The sequence below is a fragment of the Trachymyrmex septentrionalis genome, unplaced genomic scaffold (genome assembly GCF_001594115.1).
Source record: "Trachymyrmex septentrionalis isolate Tsep2-gDNA-1 unplaced genomic scaffold, Tsep1.0 scaffold119, whole genome shotgun sequence".
Taxonomy (NCBI): Eukaryota; Metazoa; Arthropoda; class Insecta; order Hymenoptera; family Formicidae; genus Trachymyrmex; species Trachymyrmex septentrionalis.
In genome coordinates this window covers 719,502-724,814 of record NW_017304320.1, presented here as the reverse complement: position 1 = coordinate 724,814, position 5,313 = coordinate 719,502, and the positions used below count along the sequence as shown (strand labels likewise).

General features: G+C 38.4%; 1 long non-coding RNA gene across 1 annotated transcript in view; it reads left to right on the top strand.

The window, feature by feature from the left end:
- LOC108754474 overlaps positions 1-5,313 on the top strand; it is a 15,089-nt gene that overhangs the window by 9,253 nt on the left and 523 nt on the right. The window lies entirely within an intron of this gene.

The following is a 5,313-nucleotide window of genomic DNA, read 5'->3' as shown; positions in this document are numbered from 1 at the left end:
GAGGCGTATTTATTCCGGGTAAACAATTCGGGACTTTTTTTCCCTCTCTCATGACTTTTCGAAATTCACACGGTTTTTGGCAAACTATTATATAATAGTTGTGTTAATAATGCCTGTTTTTAACTTTACTCGGGGGAAAAAAAAAAAAACGTTTACCGAAGTCTAGTCTAGAATGTGTTTTGTTGTTGTGTCTAGTCTAGAATTTTGTTTCTTGTTTCACTTTTTGCTTCTTACTCAGTTTTTTTTTGGTTTTTTTTTCTGTCGCTCAAAATAAAAGTCGATGAGCCTCGGAGGAGAAGTTGTTGTTTATTAAATGCATATGGATATTATTTATTTAATCTTTATTTCCTTTACTTTGAAAATCACTTTTCAGTCGTTGAGAAACAGACGACCTGGTGAATTAACATAATCTTTGCACATTAAATGTTGCTAATAAATTTTATTATTTTCATATATCACTTAATTGTACATAACCGAATAAAAGAGACGTTATACTCCCGCATTATACTTTCATACGTTGTAAAAAACATAAAAATTTCTTACATTATGAATTTGCGTTTATTACGTAAGGGGTTGAAAATGGGGGTGTCTAGAAAGGATGATGAAATTTTGGAAAAAACATTTTCGTTTATAGAGCCTTACAGGAACACCTGTTATTTGTTGAGAAACCAAAATTTTCTTATCAAAATTGTTTCAGTGTAACCAAGTATTTGTTTCTCCCGCGCTTAACTTGTGCTTGGTATGAGAATACAATTACAATAAAGAAAACATTGCGATAATTAAACGAGAAAGACCTAAATATGGGACTTGGCGCGGCAGACTTTATTCTCGTCTTATTGGCACTTGTGGCACTTGTCGCAAGTAAAGAAGCCGGTTTGATCCGCAGTGAGTATTTTCCATAATCCTACGATTTAATAATCGTCGAACGAACCGTACGTTAACGTCCATCCGTAATAACGAGGCGCGCCGCGCCATAATTTCGAGCAACTTATCGGGGGTGCCACGTCGAGTGTCTTTCTCTTCCTCCCCCTCTCCCTCCCGTCAAGGTAGATCTTAAAGGTGAGCATTGCTCAGCCGTAGCACGGTGAGCAACAGTGTAATGCCGGGGATCTTTTATCTCGCCATTCCGTCGCGGAGTGAAAGCCAACAACCTTGATTTAATAATAAAGGTTGCGGAATCGTCCCCTCCACCCTTTCCACCCCCTCTGTCGTTGCTTGCATCGCAGTGTTGGGCGCTCCAATAAAAATAACCGATAGACATTTCCCGCTCTCACGAGGACTCGCTACGAAGACGGGGAGATGCTTGACAATTTCTCTTTCACTTTTTTCACATATATATTTTTTTTTACGGATCCACACCAGCTTGGAGATCCTCCAATAATAGTCTGGACGCGAGTCACGGTTTTGTAACGCAGGGTGATAGCTCGAAGAAAAATCTACGAGAGAGAAGGACGTATGTTTACTAATTATTTCTTTTTCTCATTCTGTTCTGCCTCTTTCTCATCTATTTCTCTCTCTCTCTCTCTTTTTCTTTCAGAAACATGGTATACCAATCAAAAGTGGCCTTCTCATGTTCAGACTTAATAGAAGATCTTTATGTTTTAACAATTCTAGAGAGAGAGAGAGAGAGAGAGAGAGAGAGAGAGAGAGAGAGAGAAGTAGATAAGGAGAAGATAAAAACAGATGAGAAAGGAAAATAAATACCAAGTAAATATATATGTTCTTCTCTCTCGCTTTTGTTAAAACTACTAGGGACAAAATTGCCACGTACAAAATTGTATCTCGTGTCCCAGACATTTATCGGAGGTCTCTATCTCAATAGGACCTCCAGCAGTCATTGATCGGAGCGAAGAGCCGAAGTGACTCCGCAGACAACGATTGTGAACACTATTGTGAGATGTTTTGAAGCGCAATCCCTCCCGTCAATGCTAATTCATTTACTGCAACTGGGTCAGTGCGCGCGTGTGCATCGATAGTCCGAGGAGTGTGCGTTTGCATTTAAATAACAAACCCATCGCTGTTCAGGCACAGGTCTTCAGCTTTAGGTCTTCAGGTTCTCGTCTACAAATCTCCCCGATATATAGATAAACGTAGGTCAATATTTATCGACCGTTCCATCATACCCCGCGTGGCCTCCTATTGTTTCGTAAACGAATTTCAATAATTAAAGATATCTTCCTACGCGCATGACGGTGTCTTCTTTATGTGTGTACAAGGAGATTTCGGTATTGTAAATTCTTCGACGAACGTTTCGTTTCAGGTTCCGATAATTATATTTACGCAGGTGGGGCTTCATGAATTTGTCTCGTCTTCAACGATTTTACTAGTAAAATCCGAAAGTTTCCCAGTTCAAGTAGTGTAAAAGGGATGACGGAGATCAAGCAACTGTTTTTCTTTCTTGATATAATTATTCTTGATTTCGATACGTATACAAAAAAAAATGATGGATTAATTTTTCTACGACACTGTAATTTCTTATCACGGAAGTCTCTTCATTCGTTCCACCTGATCATTCTTATTCTCAAAGTTAAAGTTCAATCTATCAGATGAAGTATAAGATTAAATAGATTGATTTTAGGGAAAAATGACAAATATTAAATTTTGTTTCTTTCAATTATTCAATGTAATTACTTCGGTTTAGCTTACGTTACACAACGAAGAACGTGAGATTCCTCCATTTAATTTAATTATTATTTCGCTTTATCAGATCTTTTCGCGATCCTCACAAGAGAAGATCCTTAGAAACTTCAATACGTACATCTTAATCGCCAATGCCTTCGAGGCGCAAGAATCCCCAGGAGAGAATCTCCAGGATTCTTTTTCTTACGTTTCTAAATTCGAAATTAGACTAATTAGCGCCTTGAACGCGACTTGCAAGATTCTCGACGGCAGAGCCTCCGCCATTCGTAATATATCTGGCGATCCAGTCCCTCAAATCGCAAGTAATTGTTATTCGACGATTATTATTCAACGAGATTGCAGACACGCATATCCATATCAATGCGCGCTGACTCATTTGCATTCTCATTGTCGTTCGGCGCGATTGTAATGGTCCCACGTAACGCTTGTAACGCGTGTAAGTAGCACGTAGTAGATAAGCTCCCCTCGTCCCCGCCCACCCCCCTCCTTCGCCCCTCTGCGGTGGCTTTCCACGCCAATGAAACGTGCTCACGTGTATTACGACGCACGATCTTCCTCTGTGCGTACACAGAAAAGTACTACATATATGTACAAATATTACTTACTCGTTTTAATTATTTTAAAAGTTTAATCGTTTCCTCCACTTGAAAAGTGACACAAAATTACAAAAAAATGTAATTTTTTTTTCAGTTATTACCACGAATGAGTTAATTATACAGATTACTCAATCATCAAAAGTAAATTAACTTAATTTCTCAGTCCATTTATCAAGTAGCACTTTTCTGCCGTTCTTAGGGTTTTTAAACAAATCATCGTATCTTGTTCTACGAGACATATCTTTTTAAGTTGCGGCGTTTTTGTAAATAAAAGGAAGAACCTTCTGCAGAGAATATTTAGAGTTTAGATGATCAAAGTTGTTTCAGTCGTTTTAGTTTCATCAAAATAAATGTAAGCTATCGATATTTTGAGTGATATTTTGAGCGACTTTTGATGAATATCAAAATCATCACAACACAAAAGGGGTGATTTTTGACGGTTGTAAAATAAAAATGACATTCGAACATGTTTCTAAAAGTATATCCTCTTTGTTTAATTAGTCATTAATTTGAAGTTGAAAAATAATTTTCCTTTTTTCCTGAGAAACCTAATTTTCTGAGTTACGTCATTTTGGAGTAAAGGAACGATATCTATTATAATATATTTCCACAAATATATTAGAAATTTATCACGAGCATTAACTTTATTCGAAATATATATTCTGAATTATTAATTTAATATTTCAATGAAGATTATTAAATTGTAACAGATTCCATTTGTCGGTTATACAAAGTCGCTTCTACGATAAAATTTTGTAACATTCCTAAAGAGATATTTGTTCTTTTTTTGAGTACACGATAATGAGTTTTTCTAATATTTAACAAGTAACAAGTATATTTTAAGACTATCGTCAAACAAATCTTCTTTGTTAATGATAACCGTTACTTAAAAGAAAAGACAGAAAGTAAACTGAGTAATCGATCATGTTTCTCGACAGAATAAATATCTTTCTATGTGTTTTCACTCGCTTACGAAAATCGTTTGTTTTTGAGGTGACTGCATTTATTTACATTACTGGCGTGTGATAAATGGAAGCAATGTAATCTGTTAACGTAATCCAGAGAATACGACGGAAAATCCCTTCATCGAACGGACTGTGACTTTCCTTTTCGATTTTCATTGGGACTGAATATGTCGTAATTATTTTTTTACTACGACACAATATATGCGTATCGGGATTTTATTTTCCATGCAACGAGCTAACTTTGCTTTTGCGTTATCTCGGCCGAGAATACGGCGATTAAATTAGAACGAACGGCCTGCAGGTAGCGATAAGAAATAAAAGGTTAGGATTATTTTTGTAGCCGTTTTTTTACGTAACGTAATTTTAATTCTCCGTAAATAGAATGATGCGCATACATAATAAACGTGGTTTACGTCACGCCGCGGCTTGGCTAAGGTCAATCAAAATCAAGCAATTAAGTATCGCCGGTGTGCGTTCGACGCGTTATCTCGCGGGGAAACGTCACGTTAATAAATCGCGTACTATCGCGTCGCGATCGTTGTTTCGCTGTTTCGAATCGATCGGGTAGGCTTTTCAATCGATCGAAAGGCGGATCTGCGCGAGGGCGCGCAGTTATCTTGCCGGCGTGCAAATCGCCTTCGAGAGCGACGACATTCCGTTTTCCATCGCGGCGCATGGTCGACGACATCCACGGTCGATTTGTCCGCGAGCGCGATTTATGCGAAAGTGAAATAAAATTCGACAAAAGGAACGCGGCGAAGCCAAGGTTCGCGCGCGCCTTTTGCCCCGTCTTGTCCTTCGTTGCAATCCAATTCACGGACGACGTCGCGCGCGCCATTTTTTTCGTCTGGATTCAAGTCGGCTGTAATTTACAGTCGGGGTCCGCACGATAATTTCCGTGCGAGCACGGCTTTCCGCATTTTTTCACGGCTTCCGACGCCGCCGCGATGACGTCGTTGTATACAATAAGATGCGCGCGCGAAGATCGTTGCGATTCTCGATACGAACACGGAGAAACACACGCGTACTGTCGTGTTCAATAATTATTTGTTTCAAGTATCTCGAAAGTTTAAAATATATCCGCAAAGTCTAGCTAGTAAGTTTATTACAAA